This window comes from Ceratotherium simum, chromosome 7, assembly GCF_057802395.1.
Source record: "Ceratotherium simum simum isolate JZ-2026a chromosome 7, ASM5780239v1, whole genome shotgun sequence".
Lineage (NCBI taxonomy): Eukaryota > Metazoa > Chordata > Mammalia > Perissodactyla > Rhinocerotidae > Ceratotherium > Ceratotherium simum.
The window spans coordinates 22,863,223-22,880,398 of NC_141906.1; the positions used below are offsets into that span (position 1 = coordinate 22,863,223).

Genomic DNA, 17,176 nt, shown 5'->3' on the forward strand with positions numbered 1-17,176 from the left:
ACCAAGAGAGTATTGGACTTCTTCTCTTCCTTCCTCCCTTCTTCCATTCCTTCCTTCCTTCCTTCCTTCGCTTGATTATCAATCGAGTCCGTGCTATGAGGCAGGAATTTTGCTAAATGTTGTGGATATAGAGCAATGTAAGTCATGGCCTCTGGTTGTTATATAATGAGCAAAAGATAGCCTCTTTATATTGCCTCTTAGTTGTTTTTTTCTCCACCATAGTCTGGGATCCATTAGCTCAACAGCCCACTGGTGCCAAACTCAAAATTTTACACGGACAGTTGTTTTTGCTGTAGCCCAAATAAACATATTTTAGCCATTTAGTGCCTGCCTGCTTTGCACACCTTGCAAAACTGACCCCAATATCTGTTAGCCATAGAAAGATAAACTCCGTGGCTATAAAGCCCCCAAGCTGCTGCTGCCCTTTGGAGCTCTCTGATTCAGAGACTGCCCATTGAACCGCTGAGTATGTCACCTGGACATGTAGGCCCTTCTCTGACCCCTGGGAGTTCCCTTGCCCTTCTTCCCTTCTGAGTGTTGGCCCCCTGTGGATGGTCTCCTCCTGTGGGGGCCTTATCTTGCACACAAACCTCTCAGTCACTCAAGTAAAGCTAAAGTGCTACTGCCATCTTGTGATCATGTCTTTTTCCTTGCTCAGCCCTGAAATCCTTCAAACCTCCTACACAAGGGTACACGTGTTTTATTCAAGGACTGCTTGAGAAGAAGAAGTAAATATTATTGACTACAACAAATTATAGGATTTGCTATCATTGAAGGAATTAAGGAAAGATATGGGGACACAGAGAGAGTAAGGCTTAGCTTAGCCTAAGTTGGGAGAACCATCAGGAAATGCTTTGAAGAGAAGGAAGATGAAGCCTGAGCCAAATCTAGAAGAATAAAAACTGTCAAGGAAAGGTAAAAAATCCAGGCAGCAGGAAGAGCTTAGAGACTCTGAGGAAGTAGAAGTCCACAGATATGCTTAGAGCACAAGTTGTATGTGGGTCCTGATAGGAGATTAAATTAGACAGGAAGGTAGGCACCATGTTATAGAGGCCTTGTTGACCCTCATAAGGATATTTGATTTTATCCTGCGTCGGATTTTGAATAGATACATAATTCTGCTGGATAATTTCCCTTTGTCTCTTCAGGATCACTCTCAACTTTCTACACTTTGCATTGTATACCATGAAGCTAATCTCAGTGGTTTGAATAAACCAGGCTTCCTTGCCTTCTGACTACAGGTTGTGTTTGGCCAATGGGAGGTTCTTGCAGGAGATTAGTGGGGAAGAGGGAGGTGAGGAGGATCAGAGTATTTGTCCTTCTGGTTCCCTCTTTGGCAGACTCAGGTTAACAGTGACCCTTTCCTACAAAGACAGGTGTTTCAGAATTTCCCTTCCTGCTGTTGCTAGCCCCTGGGGCTTCATCATCCCTTTAACCATATCTTTGTAAGTCGTCCCTTCATTAAACTCTCTTTAATCACCCCTTTCGCATGTGCCATATTTTATCAAGTAGCTCAAGTACATTCTTTTTCACATGTGTATACTATTCTTTGAAGTTAAGCCACTCAGTCAAGGCATGAAAAACAAAGACAGACTGAGAAATTGTCATAGACAAGAGGAAAATAAGGGCACATGACAACTGAATGCAATGCTGTCCTGAAACAGAAAAAGACATGAGTGGAAAAAATGGTGAAATTCAAATGAAGTCTGGATTTCAGTTAATGATAATTACCAATGTTAATCTCTTAGTTTGACAGATGTACTGTAGTTATGGCAGATGTTAATATTAGGGGAAACTGACTAAAGCGTATACAGAAACTCTCTGTACTATCTTTACAAATTTTCTTTAAAAGTAAAATTGTATTCTTGATTGTTGTAGCTTTATAGTAAATCTTGAATACAAGTAATTTCATTCCTCTAATTTTATTTTCTTTTTTCTAATTGTTTTGGCTATTCTAAGTCCTTTGCCTTTCTATGTAAATTTTAAAATCCACTTGCCAATATCTTCAAAAAAGCCTTTTAGGATTTTGATTGGGATTGCATTCAATCTATAGATAATTGAATCTATGGTTTAATAAAACACTGAGTCTTTGAATCCATGAACGTGTTATATCTCTTCGTTTATTTAGATCTTTAGTTTCTCTTTGCAATGTTTTATAGTAGAATAGAGTTTAAAAGTAGACTGACACTTATATAGCTAATTTTTGACAAAGCTACCTACTGAATTAAGATGGAGAAAGATAATGTTTTTAAGAAATGGTGCCAGAACAATTGGATATTTGTATGGGGGAAAAATGAACCTTGACCCTTGTCTCAGAGCATAAACAAAGGTTAACAGAAAATGGATCAGAGAATGAAATTTAAGATTTAAAACTACTAAATTTGGGGAAGACAACACAGGAAAAAAATCTTTGCGACACTGGGTTAGGTAAGACTTTCTTAAACAGGACACACAAAGCACAAACTATCAAAGAACAAATTGGTAAAATGAACTTCATCAAGATTAAAAACTTTTGCTCTTTGAAAGAGTAAGTTAATAAAACAAAATGTCAAGTCACAGAAGGGGGGAAAATTTTGCAAGGCATATATCTAACAAAAGACAAGTATCCCGAATATATAAAGAACACTTAAAACTCAAAATAAGAAACCAACACAAAAAGAGAACAGGCAGAAGATTTGAACAGACATTTCACAAAAGAAGATATACAAAAGGTCAATAAGCACATGAAAAAAATGTTCAAGGTAATTAGTAACCAAAAAATGCAAATTAAAAGCATAATGTGACACCACTACATACCCACTCAAACGACAGACAATACCAGTGTCAACAAGGATGTGGAGCAACTGGAATTCACATACACTGTTGGCGAGAATGCAAAATGGAACAATCATTTTAGAAAGTGCAGCTAACTGGAACAGAATTTGTTTCCCAATTCTTCATCCCTGAAAGACTCCAGACCCATTTTTATAGGATAACTAGATATTTGAAAACAAATGCCTCTCTCATAAACTCTTTTGGAGAAGAGGGAATCTCCCTGTTCTAGGCATGAAGGTCCAGAGACAAATGGGAGGCTGAGATGGAATGAATGTCCAGATAATGATAAAAGACAGAGGGAATGATTTTAGGGGAAGTGAAATTTTGTTTCTATAAGCCTGACCATCATTCATGCCTCTAGTGAGAACATGGCTACAGTATTCACTTCTCCTTTCTCTTTCTTCCAGTTGACTAGTCTGAGAGGCTGGAGGAAAGACGTGGGAGGGGAAGAGATGCCCTTGAGGAAAGTCAATTTTCTCACTGAACTCTAATACTTAGGTGGTTCCCATTTCTAAACTCCACCCTAAACTCATCATCATCCAATTCCCTAATAAGTTTCACAGCAAAAATCTAGGTAGTTCTTTCAGGCAGAGGTGAACCATAGCCCATCTTGCCAAAGGAACTAGATATAAAATGGACAGAAAGGATAATTCCTAGGACCTACCATTCAAATGCAAGTGAGGGGATGTTGAATTATCTATAGAGCAGATGCCAGGAACATTGTAGAAGTATGATGTAGCAAAAATTTCAGATCTTTGAACCCGGATGATGTGGCTTACTGAGTGGCAGAATTACTGTTTTTCCTCTATCAAGACGTTGTTTCAGGGAGTGGCTGGGGCCAAGGGTTGTGGAGCACCATACATAACCTGGTGTACTCTTTCTTGGGCTCACTTTATACCTGGCAAATTCCTCAACTGGCGCTGACTGCCAGTCATCCTCACCACCTTGGACACATTCCCCATAAGAAAGCTAAGAGAGATGCCAAGCAGCCAAGCGAACTCAAATATATCTTTTGTCTCTGCAATTTTCTTATCCTTCCGAATGCTTTGTAAATCCAGCGAGTAGAACTGACTATGAGCTTCATTTTTGCCAGCACTCACAGATTTGTGCTTTAAGACATGGCCTCTAAAGGCTCAGACATGACAGTCTGTGCTCTTTCTAATGCTCTGCACTAACTCTAGGCTGGGAAGGAGAAGGACACTGGAATAAAGCACTGAAATGAGGAGTATAACTCCATTTTATTTTTTTTTTGATGTTTCACTGCTAATGACTTTTAAGCCTCACCCTTTCTTCTTCCTGTTGTGTCCTCATCTGGGTGAGCTGATGAGAAACCCCAGGTGCTGCATCTTTTGGTGCCAGGAGGAGATTCAAACCACACAATCCCCTGCCCACCTGTGAGAACTCTTATCCCGGCCCCTCCCCCAACCATGATAAAAGCCCAGGCCAGTCTCCTTTCCTTGCTCTCTCAAGCCATTTCAGAACTGTTTGAAAGGCCTTCGCTGCTCTCTGCAGAGACCTCAAGCATATAAGTAATAAACATTTTCATCATCTTGGGGGGTGTTTGGCATCATCAGTCTTGACATTGAAACCAAATTTTGGGAAGAGGGCCATCTACTTCTGCTGAAAACCATTACAAGCACCCTGGGAAAATCCATTTCCTCTGGCTCCAGAACTCACAGAGGCATCTTTCTCTCTTTCCAAACTTCCTTCTCCATCATTTGGGGAAAAGAGGTTACATCCTTGATTATGCCAATTTATTCAACGTACATTCCCAGACCGCATATTACATGAGAGTAATTAACAGCGCAGGTGGGGAATTAGGATTTCCTGAGCTGAATCCTGGTTGTGTGGTCAGGACAAGTCATCTAACCTCTCTGTGCCTGGTCTTTTCTTCATTTGTAAAATAATGCTATTTAGAAGTGGTGTTCAAGATGTTGAAAGATGGAAAGGCAGCAGCACTGACTGGTCTGGGTGGGGTCTGGCTCTCTGCAGTGCCCAGAATTAGCCCTTTAGGTGCTGCTGGATTGTGGGGAAGACTGGTTGCAGTCAGGGCGAGCAGGACAGCAAGGCATGCCCTTGACCTAAGATAAATTGACAAATTCATTAGATTGCCTAACTTACTAAAATTAATCCCAAAAGGAATAGGAAATGTGGATAGCCCTATGTCTATTAAAGAGAATGAATTTGTACTTTTAAAAAGCTCTCCAAGAAGAAAATCCAAGACCAAGATGGCTTTACAGGTAAATGCTATCAAACATTTAAGAAGGAAATAATATCAATCTTACACAAACTTTTTCAGAAACTACAAGGAGAAAATACAACACAAATTGTTTTACAAGACCACCATAGCTCTGATTCCAAAACCTGAAAAAGACATCACAAGAAGAGAAAATTACAAACAAACACATCTCTTGAATATGTGTACAAAAGTCTTCAACAAAGAAAACCCTATGCCCAGATGAGTGCATTGGAAAATTCTACCAAAAAGTATAATTCTAATTACACAATGTCAGAAAATAGAAGATGAAACTTCTATTTATTTTGTGAGGACAACATTACCCTAATACCAAAGCCAGGCAAAGGCAGTACAAGAAAACTACAGACCAATATTCCTCATAAAGATAGACACAAAAATCTTCAACAAAATATTCGCAAATCAAATCCAACAATGTGTATAATACATTATGCCCATATGAGCTTAAAAAGTCAAACAATGTAATTTACCACATTGATAAAAGAATGAAGAAAATCATCTGATCATCTCAATAGGTGGAAAAACTTTGATAAAATTCAACTTTTGACAAAATTCCATTTACTCATGATAAAAATTCTCAACACATTAGAAATAAAAGTGAACTTCTTCAATCTGATGAAAGACATCTACTAAAAAACCACAGCCAAATATGTAATGTTTAAACACTGAATGTTTTTCTTAAAATCAGTAACAAGGCAAATATATCTGCTTTCATCACTGCTGTTCAACATCATTCTGGAAGTTCTAGCAAGTGCAGTAGGGCAAGATGAAGAAATAAAAGTTACATAGATTGGAAATGATGAAGCAAAGCAGTATATATTTGCAGATGTCATGTTTACCTACAGAATAAATCCCTAAAAATTCCACCAAAAAAATCCTATGCCATAATTAATAATTGGATTTAGAAAGGTCAAAGGATACAAAGTCAGTACACAAAAATCAACTATATGTTTATAATCTAGCAAGAAACAATTGGAAAATAAAATTTTTAAATATTACTATTTAAATAAAATTAAAATAATAAAATACTTGGAAATAAATATATCAAAAGATATTGGGGCCAGCCCAGTGGTGTAGTGGTTAAGTTCAGTGCGCTCCACTTCAGCGGCCTGAGTTCTCAGGTTCGGACCCCGGGTACAAGCCTACAGCACTCATCAAGCCATGTTGTGGTGGCGACCCATAAACAAAGTAGAGGAAGATTGGCACAGATGTTAGCTCATGGTCATTCTTCCTCAAGCAAAAATAGGAAAATTGACAACAGATGTTAGCTCAGATCCAATCTTCCTCACCAAAAAAACAAACAAAAAAGAAATTAAGAACTGTATACCAAAAACTACAAAACTTTGCTGAGAAAAATTACAGAAGTTCTAAAACTTTCTTAAGTGATCAAAGTATTTTACTTTTTATTTAATTATTTGATTTATGGGCACATACATTTGTCAAAACTTATGCTATACGCTTAAAATCTGCATTTAATTGTTTTTACATTACGTCTCAGTAAAGTTAATTTAAAATAAAACCTACAAAAGTTATCATGTTGATAAATTTTATAGATATTTATTTTAAAATCAGGCCAACAAAGATGCTTCTACTCATTACCGTACTTAAGCACTCAACATTTGAGAATGAGAAGAAAAAGAAAAAAATTAAGTATATGAAGAATAAAAAAGCTTTATTTATTTGTAGATATATGTTTTCTATACATCTAGAGTCTAGAAAACTCAAGAAAACATCAATTGCAGAATTAATAAGTGTTTAACAATATTGCTAGATATAAGAGCAATACACAAAAATTAATTTCATTTCGTAACCAACCTAAAATAGAAAACTTATTTTTAAAAGTTATTCTTAACAATAGTATCAAAACTGTAAGGTAGCTAGAAAAAGATCTAGAAAAATATATTCATGACCATTATGGGGAAAGCTATAAAATTTCTTGATAGATGTTAAATATAATAAATGGAAAGATATAACATATTATTAAATAAGGAGGTTCACTTCTCTGCAAATTGATTCACTAAATCAATTCAATTTCAATCAAAATTCTAACAAGATTTTTGTGATACTGGACAAGCTCTTTCTAAAACGTCTGTGGGAGAAAGAGAAGCCTAAAAGAGTGGTTCTCAACCAGGGGCAATTTTGCCCCCCAGGGGATATTTGACACTATCCAGAGACATTTTTTATTGTAACAACTGGTGGAGCCAGGGAGGGAGGTTACTACGGACTTCTAGTGGGTAGAAGCCAGGAATGCTGTTACACATCATAGGATACACAAGATAGCCCCTCCCCCTGCTATAAAGAATGATCTAGGCCCAAATGTCAACAGTGTCAAGGATGAAAAACTCTGGCTTAGAATTACCAAGGCAACTTTTAAAAATAAAAAGGTGATGTGATTTGGCCTAGCATGTATAACATTTTATTATAAATCTACAGCAATTAAAACAGTGTGATTTTGTCACTGAAATGGACAAATAGATCAAAACAACAGAATAGAGAGTAGGGTGAGGAAGAAAGGGGCAGGGAAGACCAAGTACATATACTGGTGCATCAAGTATATTGGTAATAGCTTTTCTTAAGTTAGTTGGTGAGTAAACAGGTTTGAATTGTGATGCTCTTTTTTTGTATTAATTAAAACAATAATATTTAAGGGAATTTATAACAAGTCAGTAGATTAAGTGGATGGAGATGATGTGGGTACCACCCTGTCCAAATCAAATGAATGGAAATTCCATATAAAATATCAGAAAACTACAGAATTGAGCAGTAAAGCAAAAAATGTGAAACTCTTAATCCCAGAAACAGAATAAGAAAATCAAATAGACACTGATATATGAGTTATTAATTCCATAACTCATGAGAGTTTCCCCGAGACATAAGTACTAGAAGCCTGGAGCCAAGATCATAATGCTGATATAAGAATGGAGGTGGGGGGCCGGCCCGGTGGCGCAAGCGGTTGGGTGCACGCGCTCCGCTGCGGCGGCCCGGGGTTCGCCGGTTCGGATCCCGGGCGCGCACTAATGCACCGCTTGTCAGGCCATGCTGTGGCGGCGTCCCATATAAAGTAGAGGAAGATGGGCACGGATGTTAGCCCAGGGCCAGTCTTCCTCAGCAGAAAAGAGGAGGATTGGCATTGGATGTTAGCTCAGGGCTGGTCCTCCTCACAAAAAAAAAAAAAAAAAAAATAAGAATGGAGGTGGGTCCTCAGACCACTACAAATTGTGAAAGCTAGATTTGATCCCCTACATGAAGACCAGTGCCTTCAAGAATGTTCCCTTCATCCCACATTAAAGGGTATTAGGAAGTAATGCTCCCTGGGATGGCAAAGAAAGGAAGATACCTTCTGCTTTTCTGGAACCATGGATGGTAATGAGGTCACCTCTCAGGAGCTGAAACTTCAGGCTTGTGCCACATACAGATATGTGTTCTTAAACTACCTTCTTGTTGGTTTAACTCAAAGCTGATATACTAAAATAGAAAATGTCCCTATACGTTGTTGTTGGTTTAACTCAAAGCTGATATACTAAAATAGAAAATGTCCCTATACATTGAAACCCCTGGGACTCTGGCAGACGCAAAACACAAAACCATCGTATAAGAATAGTTACAACCAATGGATCTCAGAAATCTCATGATTAAAATCTACAACATAGGGGCCAGTCCAGTGGCGTAGTAGTTAAGTTCGCGCGCTCTGCTTCAGCGGCGTGGGGTTTGCGACTTCAGATCCTGGGAGCGGACCTACGCACTGCTCATCAAGTCACGCTATGGTGGCGTCCCACATATAAAATAGAGGAAGATTTGCACAGGTGATAGCTCAGGGACCATCTTCCTCAAGCAAAAAGAGGAAGATTGGCAGCAGATGTTAGCTCAGGGCCAAGCTTCCTCAACAACAACAAAAAAATCTGTAAAATAAAGTAACCACAGCTGGAGATGAGCACAAATTGAGAAGAAACATTCCAAACTGCACACATAAATGAACCACCATGAAGGGAGAATTAGCCTACACCATGAAAAGGCAAAACACATCTACTGGAAATAAGAGAACAGTCTAAAATAGATTGTAAACAAATATGCTTAAATTTATTAGAAATATAAAGGTAAAAATGTTAATAATAACGACTAAACAAAAAGAGTACAAAAGCAAAGTGATTTTAAAAAAGAACAAAATACAGTCATGCATCACTTTACAACAGGGATATGTCATTAGGCCATTTCATCATTGTGTGAATATCACAGAGTGTACTTACACAAACCTAGATGGTATAACCTACTACACACCTAGGCTTTATGGTATAGCCTATTGCTACTAGGCTACAAACCCGTACAGCATGTTACTGTGCTGAATGCTATAGGCAGTTATAACACAATGGTAAGTATTTTTGTATATAAACATAGAAATAGTACAGTACAAATACAGTATAGAAGATAAAAAATAGCACACCTGTAAAGGGTACTTACCGTGACTGGAGCTTGCAGGAATGGAAGTCGCTCTGGGTGAGTTGGTGAGTGAGTGGTGAGTGCATGTGAAGGCCTAGGAGGCTACTGTACACTACTGTAGACTTTATAAACATTGTACAATTAGGCTGCACTAAATTTATAAAACGTTTTTTCTTTCTCCGATGATAAATTAACCTTAGCTTACTGTAACTTTTTTACTTTATAAGCTTTTTAATTTTTTTAAATTCTGGCTCTTTGGTAATAACGTTTAAAACACAAACACATTGTACAGCTGTACAAAAATATTTTCTTTTTTTATATCCTTATTCTACATGCTTTTGTCAATTTTTAAATTTTTTATCGTTATATACTTTTTAAACTTTTTTGTTAAAAACTAAGACACAAACAGACACCTTAGCCTAGGTGTTCAGGGTCAGGGTTCAGGGTCATCAATATCAGTGTCTTCCATCTCCACATCTTGTCCCACTGGAAGGTCTTCAGGGGCAATAACATGCACGGAGCTGTCATCTCCTGTGATAACAATGTCTTCTTCAGGAAGCTGCCTGAGGCTCTACTTGAGAAGGTGTCACTCTCTTCAGAAATATGTCCATGGTGGTTTGCTTGGTTTGTTTCTTTTTTCATCATATTTGCTTGTAAGCAGATAATTGTCTTGACATAAGTACAGCCATGTTTGGTCGTTCTATTGACCTATAGCCACCAGCACACAAAGAAATATAAAGCTGCTTTCTATGTGGTGGGAACTGGCCTTTTCCCGGGAACTGGCCTTTCTCCCATGGAGAGAGTTGCAAGTTGTAACATTTCAAGGCTCTTTGGGTGTCATAGCACGGGACGGACTGGCCATCTTTGCCGGGCTTGGACGATAACCAGAGAGAACAATGCACGTACACAACTACTGGGCTGGGACGTTAGCCAGGGGGCTCAGTGCATGTATGCCACTGATAACCATTTGTGCATGGAAACACTAAATGCTTGCTGTGCAAACTCTGTAATTGTTTACTCTGAAAATTACTGATGGTATAAAAACTGCTGGAAACTGAGCCCTAGTGAGAGTTCCACCTGTGGAAGGGACGCCTTGCCCAGGACGTGTGATCCCTGCCCAGCAGTGTCGATTGACAGGACTCTCCTGGCAGTGGGGCGTGGATGTTGTGAGTAATTGATTTGATGTGAAGTAATTGATTTGATGTGTTCTCTTTTCGGTCAACCTGGTGTTTCTCTTTCCGGTTGATTTGTGTCATTTCCCTTCAGTCGATGTGAATGTTTTCCCTTTCCAGTCGAGCTGATGTTTTTCCCTCTTAATATTCGACCTATTCGATTCTGTTTGCAGACTATCGCCTTTACTATCCTCTATATAATAAAATATACCTTCAGTTCATTTGTTTGGAGTAGAAAGTTTCAAGTCTCCGATCGAATCCCCGAACCTCTCATAACAATAATGCACCTCTCTGTGCATTGAAAATTCCTCTCTATTAGTGAAAACCTTTCAGTGTTGGGCGTCCACGTTTTCAAACTTTTTAAGGAGCTTGTTGAGGTCTGCAAAAGCTTCTGCTAAACTCTTCACTGTCAATCTTCCTGGTGGGGTCTTCCTTTTTTCTCCTCCAGTTGCCTATTCTTTTTCCTTTTCTTCAGCTATGTGTTCCTGTTCCAGTTCCAGCAACTCATCATTAGTCAGTTCCTTAGGCACCTCTTCTAGGGGCTCCTCAATATCATCTTTATCCACACCCATGTTAAAGTTGTTTGTTATCTCAACCACAGTCTTGTTGATTTTTGCAACCTCCTCATCCTTGGCAAATCCTTTGAAGTCATGGGTGAATAGCTTGAGTGTCTTCTTCCAGATGCCATTCATACACTGCTTGGTGACATGACCCCAAGCCCAAGCAAGGTTCTTGATGCAGTCATAGATGTAATCCTCCCAAAATTGCATAAATGTCTTCTCAGTATCTTCCTCTGTCACAAACATAATCTGGGCAAAGGTCCTCCTCAGGTAACAGGCTTTAAAAGCTGCTATAACTCCTCTTTCCATGGTTGGATCAAAGAGGTGGTGTCTGGAGGGAAAAGCACAACTTGGATATTGGGATGAACATCACCAATAACAGGAGGATGTCTGGGAGCATTATTAACAATATGCAAAATCTTGAAAGGTATGTTATTCTCCAAACAGTACTTCTCCATTTCTCTGGCATAGAAATCCAGGAGGGCATCTTGGAAGAGGAGCTGGGTCATTCGTGACTTCTTATTGCTGTTGTAGTACACTGGCAGTGCGTGATTACTGATGTACTTGAAGGCCCTGGGATTTTCACTGTGCCAGACCACAAAAGGTTTCAATTTGTAGCCTGCAACGTTGCCCCCAAGCAAGACTGTTATGATGTCCTTAAAATCCTTGAAACCTGGCACTGACTTGGCCTCCTTATGGATGAAAATCCTTTCAGGCATCCATTTCCAGAATAGGGAGGTTTCAATGATATTGAATGCTTGCTCTGGGAAGTAATTTTCCTCCAAAATCAGTTTATCTAGAGTTTCCAAAAATTCTTCAGCTGCCTTCACATCAGCACTGACAGACTCACTACTCATTTTCACATTATGTAATGAATAACAATTCTTGAATCATTTAAATCACCCAGAGCTAGCAGTAGATTCAACATTATAGTCAGGTCCTGCCTTTTCTTTCAACATTGCAAACAAACTTTTGCTTTGGCCATGACTATTATGGTGCTGAGAAGGATACCTGGTCTTCAATCCAGGTCATTAGAAGTTGCTCCATGTCTGACATAGGCCCTTCTCAAATTTTTGTGAGTCTCACTGCCTTCAATGAAGCAGATCAACAGCTTCTCTCACGTTGTTCTTGTTCTTCAAGATCATAGCTATGGTGGAATGGGACATGCCTAACTGGTGAGCAATAACCACCACGGATTTTCCACCTTCATTGTCCTTAATCAATTTTAATTTCATTTCCAGGTCAATCACTCGATGTGGCCTCTTACTGGCAACATTAGCAGTGGACTGTGTTCACTAAGGGGCCATGATGAAAAAAACACTATGGCATTAAATCAAGCAGAAGAGAAAATGATTCAATCAAGAGATGCAGTAAACACCAGGTGTATGAGGCTGCTGCCAGCATACCATGGCATATTGTTTTACAGTAAACTTTTTAAAAGTAAATATAAAGAGTACACTCTAAAATAATGATAAAAACTATAGTATAGGGGTTAGCCCCTTGGACTAGTGGTTAAATTTGGCATGTTCCACTTCAGTGGCCAGGGTTTGCGGGTTTGGATCCCAGATGCAGAGCCACATTACTCGTCAGTCACGCTGTGGCGTCAAACACATACAAAACAGAGGAAGACTGCTACAGATTTTAGCTCAGGGCGAATCTTCCTCAAGTGAAAAGAGGAAGATTGCCAACAGATGTTAGCTCAGGGTGAATTTTCCTCACTAAAATAAAAACAAAAACAAAATCAAACAAATAAAATAAACTATAGTGTAGTAAAAACATAAACCAGTAACATAGTCATTTATTATCATTATTAAGTATTATGTACTGTACTTAATTGTATGTGCTATACTTTATATGACTGGCAGTGCAGTGGGTTTGTTTACACCAGCATCACCACAAACTCATGAGCAATGTGTTGTGCTACCATGTCATGGCAGCTACAAGGTCACTAGATGATGGGGATTTTCACTCCATTATAATTTTATGGGACCAGTGTCATATATGCAGTCCCTTGTTGACTAAAACATTGTTATGCAGGGGCCGGCCCCGTGGCTTGGTGGTTAAGTGAGCGCGCTCCACTGCTGGCGACCCTGGTTCGGATCCCGGGCTCGCACCGACGCGCTGCTTCTCTGGCCATGCTGAGGCCGCGTCCCACATACAGCAACTAGAAGGATGTGCAGCTATGACACACAACTATCTACTGGGGCTTTGGGGGGAAAAAATAAATAAATAAAATCTTTAAAAAAAAAAAAAAAAACCATTGTTATGCAGTGCATGACTGTAAAATGAAAATATTACTAATGAATCAATGGGCAGGGGGAGAGAGTATGAAAACCAGCCAGTAAGTGAAATGATAATTGCTGAGAATTTTCCAAGATTAAAGAAAACAGAATTTCTTTTTTTTTTTTTTTTGTGAGGAAGATCAGCCCTGAGCTAACATCCGTGCTAATCCTTCTCTTTTTGCTGAGGAAGACCAGCTCTGAGCTAACATCTATTGCCAATCCTCCTCCTCCCCCCCCCACCAAAGCCCCAGTAGATAGTTGTATGTCATCGTTGCACATCCCCCTAGTTGCTGTACATGGGACGCGGCCTCAGCATGGCGGGAGAAGCAGTACGTCCATGCGCGCCAGGGATCTGAACCCGGGCCGCCAGTAGCAGAGCGCACACACTCAACCGCTAAGCCACAGGGCTGGCCCGAAAACAGAATTTCTAATCATTAAAAAACACGCTGGGGGTAAATTAGAAAAATAAAAACAATTATAACATAGAAACATTTTAGTAGTAGTGGAAGTGGTAGTAGTAATTGTAGTCTTACTATCTAACATTTTTAAGCATTTTCTGTCACCCAACAATTGTTCTAAGTTCTCTATACGTTTGACTAATTTAATATTGGCAACAATTTATGAAGTAAGGCTATCATTATCTCCATTTATAGATGAAGAAACTGAGCCCCAGAGAGTTTAAGTAACTTGCCCAATATCAGGAAGTATGGCTACTAGAGGATAACTTTCAACGTGTTGAAGACAGAGAAAATCTGTATATGCAAAAAAGAAAAGAAAGATTCTCTCCAAATAGTGAAAATTAGGCTGAAGGCAGATGTCCCATCAGCAAACCTAAAGGCCAAAGACAATGAATAATGTCTTAAAGTACTGAAGTAAGGGAGATATCAACCCAGAAATCTATACCCTAGTCTATCTGATGGGGAAAATAAAATATTTTCAACTCTCACCGAAAGAACTATTAAGGATAGACCTCAGTAAAAAGGAAATGTAAGAGACATGCAAGAAGCAATGGTGAGCAACCATATTGCTAAATATGTAGTATATATATGCATTGACTATTAAAAATGACAATGATTAATTTTATTGTAGAAAATTAAAAACAAGATCAGATATGGGGCTGGCCTAGTGGCATGGCAGTTAAGTTCGCACGCTCTGCTTCAGCGGCCCAGGTTCGCTGAGTTGGACCCCGGGCACTGACCTACACAACGCTCATCAAGCCATGCTGAGGTGGCTTCCCACATAGAAGAACTAGAAGGATCTACAACTACAATATACAACTACGTACAGGGGCTTTGGGGAGAAGAAAGAGCAAGATTGGCAAGAGATGTTAACCCAGGACCAATCTTCCTCAAAAAAAAAAAAAAACTCTCTCTTCCCTTGACTCCAGGGAGATATTAAAAAAAAAAATCAGACAAAATAAAAAGATAGGAGAGGTAAATTGCAGTTAAAATATCATAAGGCCTAGTGTCATTAAAGAATAGAATGGAAATATTAATTTATGTCTTTAGTGAAACAAATAGCTATGTTTAAAAATATAAGCATGGCAGGCAGCCTGGTGGCGCAAGTGGTTGGGTGCGCGTGCTCCTCTGCAGCGGCCGGGGGTTTTGCCGGTTCAGATCCCGGGCGCGCACCAACGCACCGCTTGTCAAGCCATGTTGTGGCGTCGTCCCATATAAAGTGGAGGAAGATGGGCGTGGATGTTAGCCCAGGGCCAGTCTTCCTCAGCAACAAGAGGAGGATCCGCAGATGTTCACTCAGGGCTGATCTTCCTCACACACAAAAAAAATATATAAGCATGAACATTAAAAGAACAGAAATGGAATTTGTACTTTTAAGTTAGGAGTGATAAAAAGGGATATAAGAAAATTTTGATCCATCCAGCCAAGACATAAAGTTATACACAGAAAAATATTTGATAAAAATTCAACACAGTGCTTGCTTCGGCAGCAAATACACTAAAATTACAATGATAGACAGAAGATTAACAAGGCCGCTGTGCAAGGATGATGATATGCAAATTCATGAAGCGTTCCACATTTTTCTGATTCTGATCAAGAGCCATATTCAGCTATTGGCTCAATATTATAAAGCCAAACAAGTCCTCCTCCCCAGAAATACGAGTCATCCACAGCCTCTGCCCTGGTTGTATAAATTCTTCTATGTACTCAAGTGATAAAAATCACAGTTCAACATGGAAAAAAAAAATTCTATACAGATTCATAATAAAATTAACATACTGAGAATACAGTGAAAGGTGTTTAATCTAATAAAGAACATCTCCCATGAACACACAGCAACATCACATTTAATGGTGAAATGTTAAAAATATTCTCTTTAAAGTCAAGGACAGTAAAATATGCCCATATCACATTTCTGTTCTGCAGTGAATTACAATTGTAGTAATCATAGTAAGACAAGATAAAAATGATAGCATTAAGGGGGGCTGGCCCAGTGGCGCAAGCGGTTAAATGCGCTCGTTCCGCTGTGGCGGCCAGGGCTTCGCCAGTTTGGCGGCCCGAGGTTCGCCGGTTCAGATCCTGGGCGCACACAGATGCACTGCTTGGCAAGCCATGCTGTGGCGGCATCCCATATAAAGTAGAGGAAGATGGGCACGGATGTTAGCCCAGGGACAGTCTTCCTCAGCAAAAAAAGAAGAGGATTGGCAGATGTTAGCACAGGGCTGATCTTCCTCACACACACAAACAAAAAAATTATAACATTAAGGATTAGAAGACAAGAAAAAAAATCATTAAATAGTAATTAAAAAATTAATAATGATGGGAAAATTGCCACATTTTATGCTATATTACACTTATTTATAGAGCACCAGCAATTAAAATGGTATGCTACTGGAGCAGAAATAGAAATATCAAAAGAATTAATGAAAAAGACCAGAAAGAGAAATTTGGTAAAAGATAAAGGCAGCATTTCAAGTAAGTACAGAGAAGATAGCTATTCAATGAATGTGGCTGGAAAACAATAGTATAACAGTCAGAAAAATATTTGTTAGATCATTACCACAAAACTTATATAAAATAACAACCCAAATGTACAAAAATCCCACAGAAGTGAAAACTATTTGGAGTACTTTGTAATCTTTCAGTGAGAAGGACCTTGTAGTAAAAACAAAGTGAGACAGTAATAAGGAAAATATTGATATATTTGATTTCACGTAAATTTAAAACTTTTATATAGTGAAAAGAAAGCAAAAAAAAATCAAGTTTGAAAATATGACAGAAAGGGGAAAATGTGTGCAATATATAATAAAGACAAAATTTTGCCATCCTTAATATGTAAAAAGTGTATCAAAATTTTTAAATGAATACGAAAAAATAAGCACAGCAAAGGAAAATGGGCAGCATATTAAAACGCATATCCAAACAGCTGAATACAAACTGTAAATAAATACATGAATAAATCTTAAATGTCATTAATATCCAGATAAGCATAACATGAAACACAATAAAAACAAAGTTGACAAAGATTAAAATAAATAATAATGCCAACATTAGCCAGCATACGTGGAAATGGAAAGGTTTATATATTCTTGGTAGAAATATAAACTAGTATGCAGAAGGGCAATTTCATAATGTGTGTCAAAAGCCTTAATAAAGGACCTAACAATTCCACTTCTTGGAATTTATCCTAAGTAAATGTATA

General features: G+C 38.6%; 1 non-coding gene across 1 annotated transcript; it reads left to right on the forward strand.

Annotated features, from left to right (window-relative positions):
• The first annotated feature begins 15,451 nt into the window (after positions 1 to 15,451).
• On the forward strand, positions 15,452 to 15,557 carry LOC147916578 (U6 spliceosomal RNA). Its single transcript, XR_015552829.1, has one exon. It is a non-coding gene; the product is annotated as a U6 spliceosomal RNA (small nuclear RNA).
• Positions 15,558 to 17,176: the final 1,619 nt, after the last annotated feature.